The sequence below is a fragment of the Ictalurus punctatus genome, chromosome 1 (genome assembly GCF_001660625.3).
Source record: "Ictalurus punctatus breed USDA103 chromosome 1, Coco_2.0, whole genome shotgun sequence".
Lineage (NCBI taxonomy): Eukaryota > Metazoa > Chordata > Actinopteri > Siluriformes > Ictaluridae > Ictalurus > Ictalurus punctatus.
Genome location: NC_030416.2, coordinates 5333355 through 5346581, shown reverse-complemented (window position 1 = coordinate 5346581; position 13227 = coordinate 5333355). Strand labels below are relative to the sequence as shown.

General features: G+C 38.9%; 1 pseudogene; it reads right to left on the bottom strand.

The window, feature by feature from the left end:
• Nucleotides 1-2895: 2895 nt before the first annotated feature.
• LOC108264971 (uncharacterized) overlaps nucleotides 2896-13227 on the bottom strand; it is a 45891-nt pseudogene continuing 35559 nt past the window's right edge.

Below are 13227 nucleotides of genomic sequence, written 5' to 3'. Positions count from 1 at the left end.
ACTTAACCAGCTGGTGTATTCAGTGCCCAAATGCTTAATACGTGTTATAAAAGAAAGGGTGATGTTACACAGTGGTAAATAGTTGAATGTCCCAACGTTTTTGGAGTGTGTTGCAGTCATCAGATTTGAAATGAGTGTATATTTTCAAACATAAAGTAAATTCACAAAGTAATACATCAAATAATTGGTTAATAATGTGTTTTCAATATAGTACAGAGTGAATTGAATTTTCGAATGACTCTATTTGTTTGTTCTTTTGGGGTTGTTTTTTTTTTTTTTTTTTTGCATTTTCCATACTTTCCATATTTTTTGCAATTGGGGTTTTACTCTGTCATTTATTTATTGAGGAAAATGATCCAATATTACATATCTGTAAGTGGAAAAAGTATGAACCTCTAGGATGAGCAGTTAATTTGAAGGTGAAATTATAGTCAGGTGTTTTCAATCATTGGGATAACGAACAGGTGTGAGTGAGCGCCCTATTTTATTTAAAGAACAAGGACATATATCAGAGTCTGATCCTCACAACACGTTTGTGGAAGTGTATCATGGCACAAACAAAGGAGATTTCTGAGGCTTCACAAAAAGTGTTGTTGATGCTCATCAGGCTGGAAAAGGTTTCAAAACCATCTGTAAAGAGTTTGGACTCCACCAATCTACTGTCAGAGAGAATGTGTACAAATGGAGGAAATTCAAGGCCATTGTTGTGCTCCCCAGGAGTGAAGCTCAAGAACAATCACTCCAAGAGCAAGACGCGTAATAGTCCATGAGGTCACAGTGGAACCCAGGGTAACTTGAGCCAGCTCTTAGCGAAGACACGCCTCTGGATCTTCAGTGATATTGACTTTGTTTATTTTGGACACGTGCTTTTGTTATGGTTTATGTTCTGTCTCCGCCCTTGTACTGTCATTGGTTGTTTCCCGTATGTGTGACATCATTGTTTTCAGCTGTCTTGTGTTTCACCAATGATTACGTTTGTCATTTAAACCCCTCGTGTCACTTTATACTTTGAGTGTATTCACCGTGCCAAGCCTTTGTTCATGTTTCGTTTCATGATCTTGCATCTAGTTTTGTGTTTTGCCTTGCCTAGTTCATGGCCAGCAGATCGCCTGACCTTTTGACTGTTTTTGGACCATGCTTTTGATTACAGATTTGGATTTGTTTGCCTGCCAAATAAAATCTTTAACTGCACCTGCATCTGTCCTAACCTTCATTATGTAAAATCCGTGACAACTGGATTATAAATCCACCACCAAACAAGTTGAAATTAACCATTCTACAGTGAGAATGTTTTTTTTTTTTTTTTTTTTTTTTACAAAGAAGCGAATTTAAGACAGTTTCCAATCTTCCCAGAAGAAGGCTTCCCAGCAAATTCAGTCCAAGATCAGACCATGTAATGCTCAGAGATATAAAGAAAAACCCAAGGAGCTACATCATGTGACCTACAGGCATGTGTAAGCACAGTAAATGTTTATGTTCATGACAGCACAATCAGAAAAAGACTGAATAAGTATAGCTTTCATCGAAAGGTGGCTGGGGGAAAAGCCACAAACATGGAGCATGACTTCCGTTTGCGAAATTACATTTAAACAAACCACAAATGTTCTGGAACAATATCCTTTGGACTGATGAGACCAAGGTGGAGATGATTGGTCATCATGCACAGCGCCATGTTTGGCAGAAACCAAATACAGGGTATCGCCAAAAACACCTCATACCAACTGTGAAGCATGGTGGTGGAGGGGTGATGATTTGCGCTTGTTTTGCAGCCACAGGACCTGGGAAACTTGCAGTCAATGAAACAATGATGAACTCTACTTTATAGCTTAATATTCTTGAGAAAAATGGGAGACCATCTGTCCAACAGCTTAAGCTGGGCCAAAACTGGGTCAAGCAACAGGACAATGATCCTAAACACACCAGAAAATCAACATCTGAATGGCAAAAGAGTAAAAAAAAATCAAGTTGTTGGAATGGCCAAGTCAAAGTCCAGACCTGGAGATGCTTTGGTGGGATTTTAAGAGCTCAGCATAAACAAATGCCCTCAAACGTCAATGAACTGGAGCAATGTTGTAAAGAAGAGTGGGCCAGAATTTCTCCAAAACAATGCGAGAGACTGATAAACCCATACAGAAAAGTTTAATTCAAGCTATTGTTTATTTGCTAAAGGTGGTTCTATATGTTACTGAATTGTAGGCAAACCAACATTCAGAAACCAGGTGGGAAAAATAAGAACTACATATTGAAATCTGTTATGTATTTTTGTTGTCGTCTGAAGTTATTTGTTAGTGTATAGAAGTTACTGAGGACCACACAATTGCTATTTTAAGCCTGATAAATAAAAATATAGACTTAAAGGTGCGTGTATTTTCTTTTATTCATGACTGTGCGAATATTTCACCAGAAGACTAGGGTCAGCCTTAAAGCTGGCTGTAGATGTTCTTAATTGGATAGCCTAAAGACTGCAAATGCTAAGAACAGTTTACACTCAAGTCTATATAACTGAACAGTTCATAACTTCAGTTTGATACAAATGGCTTAAAGTTAAAACTCTAATGATGCTCAAACTTTGGTTCCTTTTAACACACTTAGCACTACTTGACTCTATAGTGTACAGTTATGGAAGAGTAATGACTTATAATTGCACTATCCGGTGTCACCCAAGAGAGGATGGGTTCACTTTTGAATTTGGCTCCTCTCAAGGTTTATTCTTCTTGTCACCTTAAGGAATTTTGCCTTGCCACCCTCACCTCTGGATTGCTCATAAATTTAAGATTTCTATAAACCTGCTTTGTGACAGTGTCTATTGTTAAAAGTGCTAAATGAATAAAGCTAGTTTGAATTACAAGTTACACACATCAAGTGTCTATAAACACACAGTAAAGTCAGCAACTCACTCCAGTTTCTAGTGTGGATCCTTTCGTAGATCAGAAAGCAGCTTCACTCCTGATTCTCCTGGTTCATTACCATACAGAATAATTTCTCTCAGGTGTGATGAGGGGTTTGACCTCAGAGCTGAAACCAGAGCAGCACAGCCTTTATCTTTTATACTGCACCACTCCAGCCTGCAGAGAGGAGTAACACACACACACACACACACACACACACACACACACACACACACACACACACACACACACACACACACACACACACACACACACACACACACACACACACACAAAATTATGCTCCACAGTCCATAACCTTTGTAAGAATAATTAATTTATTTATTTATTTATTTATTTATTTATTTATTTATTTATTTATTTATTTTTTACTTCTACTAGGACCACATGCAGCTAGAAGTAATCTTTCTATTCACACAGTAACTCTGGCTGGGCTTTCTGTTTCATCATTTGCAGCAGTAAAAGACCTTCGTGTGATTATTGACTCCAGTCTTTCATTTGATGCTCATATAGATAATATTACTAGAATAGCCTTCTTTCATCTCATAAATATTGCTAAGATAAGAAATATCATGCCACTTCATGATGCAGAAAAATTAGTTGATGCTTTTGTCACCTCTAGGTTGGATCATTGTAATGCCTTACTGTCTGGATGTTCCAGTAGGAGCACAAACAAGCTCCAGTTAGTCCAGAATGCAGCTCACCTGCAAGAATCCTTACTAGAACCAGAAAATATGACCACATCACCCCTATCTTATCCACACTGATCCAACACTTGGTTCCCAGTAAAATTTCACATTGATTATAAAAATGCTACTATTGACCTATGAAGCACTGCATGGTCTCGCGCCACAGTACCTGAGTGAAATTTTAGTCTTTTATGATCCACCACACCTTCTTTGCTCAAAAGGTACAGGCTATTTTTTGGTAGCTTGAATAGTGAAGGCTACAGCAGGGGGCAGAACTTTCTATTACAAAGCCCCACAGTTATGGAGCAGCCTTCCTGGACTCACACAGTCTCAGTGTTTAAGTCCAGGCCGAAAACATATTTGTTTAGTCAAGATCTAAAGATCTAGAGGCTTACAGGCATAGAGTGTTGTGGTGAACTGGGATGTTTGAATGCTGTCACCCCCTCCCCTCACATGTTCACCCAGGTTTGTTAATGGTGGAGTGGTTGGCTGCCTTAGGGAACCATCATGTCTGTGTTACCTTCTGGTTCTCCTTTTTAGTTATGCTGTCATAGCTAGTCTTGCCAAGAGTCCCTGCTTGAACTCACGCAAAGTACATTGTCCTTAACCATTACAATAAGTATACCTAATAATCTCTCCCTATTTTTCCCTCTCTCTCCCCCTGTCAAACTACATATGATACTCCTGAGATGCCAGTGATCCTGACCCTTTCTGCTCTCCGGAACTGCCTGATCCACCCTGATGCCCTACTTTTGTTGGAGTCCTCATCAATTGGAAGTCACATGCTGCTGCTGAGTATGGCCCCACATGGTGCAGCCTAAAGATCATTGAGATTACCAAGCATGGTACCATTTAAAAACCACAAAGATGGATTAAAGATCTGACCTCAGTTCATATGAAAAGTCATGCTATGATGGCTAGGACTACAATTGCCACAAACAATTTTGCACTCAAGTCTCCATCACTGAACAGTGAAGAAGTTCAACAAAACAGACTTCTTGTAAAAACTGTAATTAATTTTCCTGGTTACACAACTGCACTATTTGGCCACGTAGTATTAGCAAATTTATAGTGGCTGAAATTAACATTAAATGCATCAACATTTTTTTCAGTAAATATATTTCCAATGAGGTTATTACATTAAATTTTCACCAGACATCAGTATTAACTCAAGAAATATGCAAATATAATGAATGCACAACATTAAAGTCCATAAATAAAGTTATTTGTAATAAAGTGGAATGACACAGGGAAAAAGTATTGAACATGCTAAGAAAAAGGGGCAGTGGTGGCTTGGTGGTTAAGGCTCTGGGTTACTGATTAGAAGGTCATGGGTTCAAGCCCCAGCACTGCCAAGCTGCCACTGTTGGGCCCTTGAGCGAGGCCCTTAACCCTCTCTGCTCCAGGGGCGCATGTATCATCTCTGACCTGCATACATATGCATGGTGAAATTATCTTCTTCGCATACCCCAGCATGTCAGGAAGTGCATACTGGGGTATGCACTTCCTGACATGCTGGGGTATGTGAAGAAGATAATTCCACTGTGCATATGTATATGTGACCAATAAAGACTAAAAAAGCAGTTCTCCAAGGCGAGGTAAAGCAAGGAACCAGCTGAAGTCCATAAGAAGTTAGGAAGTAATTATACCTCCTATTTGTATAAATTAATATCAGCTGGGTTTGTAAATTGATGGTTTATAAAAAGGCTTTTCATTATCAAGGTGTCACACAAGAAACATCTCATGATGGGTAAAAGCAAAGAGCTCTCCTGAGACCTTCACAACCTTGCTGTTGCAAAACATATTGAGGGACTCGGATACAGGCATATTTCAAAACTTATGAATCCTCCAGTAAGACCATTATCCGCAAGTGGAAGCAACATCACTCTGTCATTAACCGGTCACGCACATGAGCTCCTCGCAAGATTTCTGACCAGGGAGTCAGAAGTATAGTCAGAAGAGTAGACCAAGAGCCAAGGACCACTCAGAAAGAGCTCCAGAAACACTTGGAGGCAGCAGGTGCCACCGTCACAGAGAAAACAATACGCAATGCACTCCAAAACCATGGCCTCTATGCAAGACTCCATTACTAAAGAAAAGGCATGTCGAAGCTTGTTTAAAGTTTGCTTCAACTCATTTGGACAAGTCTATTAAATACTGGGAGAGATGAGAGCTGGGAGAGAGAGTCTGTTCAGGTGAGAGCAAAATTGAACTTTTTGTCTGTTATAGTACACACCATGTTTGGAGAAGAAATGACACTGCACATCATTCTAAAAACACTATATCAACAGTGAAGTTTGGAGGTGGAAGCATCATGGTGTGGGGCTGTTTTTCATCGCATGGTACTGGCAGACTTCATAATTGAAGGAACAATGAATGGAGCCCTTTACCGGGAGATTCTTGAGAAGAATCTGCTGCCATCCACCAGGATGATGAAGATGAGACGTAGGTGGACCTTCCAGCAGGACAACGATCCAAAGCATACAGCAAAGGAAACTCTCAATTTATTTTCAGAGAAAAAAATAATCAAGGTGTTAGAATGGCCCAGTCAATCACCTGACTTGAATCCAACTGAACAAGATTTAAAGGCAATATGTTTAGAAGAATGGGCCAAAATCACACCTGAATACTGCGGCAGATTAATTTCTTCATACAGGAAGCATCTTGAATCTGTCATTACAAACAAGGCTTCTCCAATAAGCATTAAATAAATTTCACTGAGCATGTTCAATACTTGTTTCCTGTGTCATTCCTCTTTATTACACATAACTTAATTTATGGACTTTTGTTTGGATTTTTTTTATATGTGTGGATTTCTTGAGTTAATACCAAAGTCTGCTGAAATTTTCATGAGAATAGCTTCATTGTAAATATATTTACTGAAAAAAAGTTGATGCATTCAATCCTTATTTCTGCCACTGTATAGAAGGGATCTATTTAATTATAATCATACTATCCAGTGTCTGCCAGATGAGGATGGGTTCCCTTTTGAGTCTGGTTCCTCTCAAGGTTTCTTCCTCATTTCGTCTCAGGGAGTTTTTCCTCACCACCATTACCTCTGGCTGCTAATTAGATCGATATCCAGATATCTGTAAAGCTGCTTTATGATGATGTCCATTGTTAAAAGCACTACAGTATAAACATAAAATTTAATTGAATTGAATAAATGCACTCTGGGGAAAAGAGCTGGGGTCTGTGATCAAGTATGAGCTTTTGGGAGGAAGCACTAGGGAACATACACAAATGTTCAGCTATCTCCAGATACTGGCTAATTTCAATTTAAAAGCATTTAAAGATTTTACTATGCAAAAACTAATCTACGTAATTTTTTTCCAATTGTGCCCCTGATATGTGACAAACGCCATAATCAGGAATCCTTCCTTTTCCATAGTTATTACCTTTGTCCTAATCTGACTCAATTTTAGACTAATGTATTTCAAACTATATCAGATATACCACACATAATATTGCAACCAGAAGAACTATTGTGCTTAGGGTCTTTGATAAGTTGTACATGCTTCACAACCATCAGTGCCAACTGCTGTCATATGCCCTTATTATAGATACAAAATTTATTTTAGTGGCTTGGTAGAAACAGGAGTCCTCTCTGTAAAAAGGCTTATAGGAAAATGGTGAAACCACTGCATTTGGAGAGAACAAAGTTTTCTTTGTCAGACAGACTTGGTCAGTTTCACAAGATTTGGCATCCCCTTCTCCAATATACCTTAAGTTGACCTGATGCACAGTACTTTTACCTCATTGGTTTGATGAAGTCCTGGCATGACTGGTTGTGTATGGGGTCAGCTGCCATTTTTAAAAATGTGCTTTTTTGGTGTCTTTAATCATATCATATTTGTTTATCTTAATCAAGAATCTAGGGGGACTGCATTTGGTCTGTTAATATTGACTGCATTCAACACTCCTCGATAACAAGATTTAAACAAGAAAGAAGAAAGAAAATGCAGAATGCTGCACAGTGATTGGATAACTATAGCAGTTAGTGCTGCTTTATTAAAATTGTCCTCCAGGTCAGACAATATTTTATGAAAATAAAACAATCATATTACAGAAATGCTGTATCCACAATATGAAAGTGATTATCTGACCTCAGTGTCTCCAGTTTACAGTGTGGATTCTCCAGTCCAGCAGAGAGCAGCTTCACACCTGAATCCTGCAGGTTATTATAACCCAAGTCTAATTCTCTCAGACTGGAGGTGTTTGAGCTGAGAACAGCAGACAGAACTCTACAGCTTTCTGCAGGGAGTTTACACTGATGCAGGCTGTAAGAGAAATTGCACTGTATATTAGAACACTGAAATCTGAATGTGTACATGTGTGTGTCACAGGCAACTGCTTTAGCAAAGTGTCTTTACTGTTCATCAATCTTGGTAGAATTCACTATTTCAGAGAATCAAATGATCAAATATCTCACTTTCATTTCATGCTGTTTGTGTAATTTAACTCTAACTTTTTTTTGGCAGACAGTACAGGCTACATGTAAATCTCCTTTGTTGCCCCTGCAAGAGGACAGAATGGTTTGATGAAAATGTTGATCAGGACCTGGATGGTACTGCAAGGGTGGATGTAGACCAACGACTAGAAACAATGAGAATCATCATTGTCAACAATGTAGCAGAGTGTTTTGGGTCAGAGCTGCCCAGGCCAGCATGTTCAGCATACACACAGAACTCAGTAAGTAACTGAAGTGTATAAAAAAAAAAACGGCAAAAAAGGCAATCCTCAGGGAGAAGCTCCGGACTGCGTAGAGCAGATGTGCACAGTCGGATGCAGAGAGAGATGTCAATTGACCAAGCAGGTGCTTGGCCAGAAGTGGTCTGGCCACTTGACCTACCCAATAGACATCAACAACTACCTTGAGTGCACTTACAATGACCCTGGGGGAGACCAGCACCTAGGTCCAGGTGACATGATGATGATACCACCGAAACCAACATCGAAACCTCCTTCAACTTCAAGGAGCCCTGGCTGAGACAAATGGAAGAGGTAATTAAGAGGGAAAGTGCAAGATCTGCACAAGGCCCCAGCAAAGTTCCCTAAAGCTGTGCCACAGGCTTTGGAGGCTTTTGAAGGTGGTCTGGAGAAGAGGAAAAATTGCCAAGGCATGCTGAAGGTCTTTTGATACCAAATGAGGAGAAGTCAGTGAAAATCAACCAATTTAAGATCATATTCATGTTGTAGAAAAAAATATATTTTTCAGCATCATTGCAAAGTGACTCTCTGACTTTCTACTGAATAATAGCTACATTGGCAAATTGTGGTCACACAACTCATCAGGGAAGCAAGAAAGGGCAAAGGAGACCTGACTGTGCTGTGACTAGTTTATGTTTAGTTTATGTTGGTTTAACCTTTTTAACAACAAATGCAGTCTTCACAGGCAAAACCCATGTGTCAAACAAAGAGTAGACATTTACAGCTATTAATTGTTTAATCAATCAACAACCAGTCCTGAGACGTCTTCCCTTTTTATGGAACCTATAACTCATTTCCTATAGACGAGACAAAAACATCAAAAAGACCTGCTTGAATGACTGATCACAGAATGAACCGTTTCAGCCAATTAGTCCTCCTCTGTCCATGGCAAAATCACTACTGATATGTACTTTATGTATTGGATTTAAGTAGATTAATAGACTTTTATTTTGTATAATGTTTCTGGTGAGTTATTAAATGCTGTGATATGTTTCTGTACATTATGCAAGTGTCATTCAATTTATGACTGAAAATAAACAATTAAATTATCTAAAGCTGAAAGTGATGATCTGACCCCAGTATCTCCAATTTACAGTGTGGATTCTCCAATCCAGCAGAGAGCAGCTTCACTCCGGAATCCTGCAGTTCATTGTCACTCAGGTCCAGTTCTCTCAGACTGGAGGAGTTTGAGCTGAGAGCTGAGGACAGAGCTCTACAGCTTTCCTCTGTGAGATTACACCTCCACAGCCTGGGAGAGAAATGATGATATATCAGAATGCTGACATCTGAAGATGTTGCAGCCTCCCAGGCAGAAACCAGGCTTTATAAAGAAATACTTGGCTGGAAATTGAGCATATATTTACAAAAGCTTTGACCCAAGCTTAGAGCTTTTTTTTATTTATTATTATTATTTTTTTTTTAGAAACAATGGGAATTGTTCCCTATGTAGAGAATTACATCTAAACGTAGAAATCGTGGTTCTCAAATTATGCAGCTCAATAATAACTGCATACAGGTTACTAGATGAGAAGCATTAAAGCATAAGTGCATTTTTATGAGTTTATTTGTTTATTTATTTATATGTATTTATTTGTGTAAACTGGTTAATGAAACTCTTTCTATGTATTTATATTTATTGTTACAATTAACTATGTGCAGTTTGTTTAATCCCCTCTCAGAATTAAACAGTAAAGCATTATGGTTTGGTTAATTAATTGTGGGTAATTACAGGCTGCAAACAGCTACAAAGTGATTTCACAAATTCACAGATCTATTAATAGGCTACCTAATTATATAAATAAGCTAGAGAATGATGCATTGTCAATGATCCAATGGGGTATTTTTGGTATTATTCGAAGACCATGCCAACCAAAGAAATAAGGCAAGAATGCGCTTTTCTAAGAGCTTTTCTCATGGAACTATGAGCGATTTTGTCCCAGGTTTAGAGGGATCAGGGACATCAAAGCAAATTGTTAAACTCCATCATGTCAGCCATATTGGCCGGCATAATTCAGTTGACATATCAGTACATCAAATTTACGTCCATGAGGAATGAAGATGCCAATATTAAAGCACAAATTGCAGCAATGTCCGATTTCCCAAATGTAATCAGAGCAAATGACTGCACTCATTGTTACAGGGGCGCCTAGTCAGAATTTCATCAATTAAATTCTATAAATGAACAATTCATTTTTATTCCCAAACCGACAGAGCATAGGAGAGACACTACAAAGACATGCTCTCTCTTGCTTGTGTTCACACGACACTGGCCTGCTTAAAGGGTGGTGCCGTTGTCTGGATGTGACAGGTGGAAGATTGCTTCACGTGGGAGACTGCAACTCGTTTAACCAACTCATATCTCTACCCACCAGATGAATGTTTTAAATAGCGGTAGCTGTGTCCTTTTGTCTTGATCTCTGACACAACTTCCTACTCACAATAACTAGCATTTCTCTTTTTTTTTTCTCTCGCCATTGTCAATGCTACCTAACTCAAAAATGAATGGGACACCCCACATTTAAATATGCATGAGTTTATTTGCATTGACTATTTATGGATATTTGTGGGTAGTAACCAAGAGCGAGAACAGACCCTTTCACCTTTTCATATTTTCAAGAAGACTGATTTATAAAGTAGAAATGGCAGGCATATGCAAGGTTTTATAAATCTGTTTTTTTGTGCATATGCACACTTTCAGTTTTTTTATAAATGAGGCCCCAGGACCGGTATGTATAAAGCTCATTTGTAATTCTCTTTGGATAAAAGTGTCTGCTAAATGAATAAATGTAATGTAAATATAAAGCTCTTTTAGTAAAATTGTCTTAAGTTCTAAACATTTTTAGAAATCCTTGCTATACTTAAGAAGCACTGAGACAGAAAAATAATGTTACCCCACATGATAACCATAAAACATTTAAGCCTCCCAAATCTGCCCTTTATGCTCTCCTTTCTTTCTTCCATCTCAGGTTTAGGGCATGTATTTGGGTTAAGAGAGGTTTGCCTTTTAAATAAATCAGTTACGTGTCATTACTTATACAGGCTAAATTTAAAAAATAGCATTCAGTAAATATGGAGAAGATATAACTAGAAATACTTGGTGGAAGTGGGATTAAATCTAAGACTGTAGTTTATTAAAAGCGGTCTATTTTTTTCTGACTTCAGTTAAAATTCACCTTATGAAACATCTATTTAACGTTTTAGATTATGACAATGTTTATTATTATTAACAGTATTACTGTATTTCATAAACATTAGTCAAAAGCAGCACTGGTGTGATAGTGCTTTCGTATATTTTGTAAATGTCTGTTTCCTTTTATTACAGAAACGGGTCAATAATTAACTGAATTATAGTACAGTGATGCCACTCTTATTAAGCTTCACTCCTAGAATTAACTCGGACTCCAGGCTTAGTTACTCAGATAACTTGTAAAACATGTTTTATGCCTAGCTTTTAAATAATAATTTTTTCTCTATTAAGTAAATTTCTATTTTCAAGAGTAATTCTCAAAAGCTAAATGCATAGCAACATTTTGTACAGTGAGGGAAAAAAGTATTTGATCCCCTGCTGATTTTGTACGTTTGCCCACTGACAAAGAAATGATCAGTCTATAATTTTAATGGTAGATTTATTTGAACAGTGAGAGACAGAATAACAACAAGAAAATCCAGAAAAACGCATGTCAAAAATGTTATAAATTGATTTGCATTTTAATGAGGGAAATAAGTATTTGACCCCCTCTCAATCAGAAAGATTTCTGGCTCCCAGGTGTCTTTTATACAGGTAATGAACTGAGATTAGGAGCACACTCAAAGGGGGTGCTTCTAATCTCAGCTTGTTACCTGTATAAAAGACACCTGTCCACAGAAGCAATCAATCAATCAGATTCCAAACTCTCCACCAAGACCAAAGAGCTTTCCAAGGATGTCAGGGACAAGACTGTAGACCTACACAAGTCTGGAATGGGCTACAAGACCATTGCCAAGCAGCTTGGTGAGAAGGTGACAACAGTCGGTGTGATTATTCGCAAATGGAAGAAACACAAAAGAACTGTCAATCTCCCTCGGCCTGGGGCTCCATGCAAGATCTCACCTCGTGGAGTTGCAATGATCATGAGAACAGTGAGGAATCAGCCCAGAACTACACGGGAGGATCTTGTCAATGATCTCAAGGCAGCTGGGACCATAGTCACCAAGAAAACAATTGGTAACACACTACGCCGTGAAGGACTGAAATCCTGCAGCACCCGCAAGGTCCCCCTGCTCAAGAAAGCACATATACATGCCCGTCTGAAGTTTGCCAATGAACATCTGAATGATTCAGAGGACAACTGGGTGAAAGTGTTGTGGTCAGATGAGACCAAAATTGAGCTCTTTGCCATCAACTCAACTCGCCGTGTTTGGAGGAGGAGGAATGCTGCCTATGACCCCAAGAACACCATCCCCACCGTCAAACATGGAGGTGGAAACATTATGCTTTGGGGGTGTTTTTCTGCTAAGGGGACAGGACAACTTCACCGCATCAAAGGAACGATGGACGGGGCCATGTACCGTCAAATCTTGGGTGAGAACCTCCTTCCCTCAGCCAAGGCATTGAAAATGGGTCGTGGATGGGTATTCCAGCATGACAATGACCCAAAACACATGGCCAAGTCAACAAAGGAGTGGCTCAAGAAGAAGCACATTAAGGTCCTGGAGTGGCCTAGCCAGTCTCCAGACCTTAATCCCATAGAAAATCTGTGGAGGGAGCTGAAGGTTCAAGTTGCCAAACGTCAGCCTCGAAATCTTAATGACTTGGAGAAGATCTGCAAAGAGGAGTGGGACAAAATCCCTCCTGAGATGTGTGCAAACCTGGTGGCCAACTACAAGAAACATCTGACCTCTGTGATTGCCAACAAGGGTTTTGCCACCAAGTACTAAGT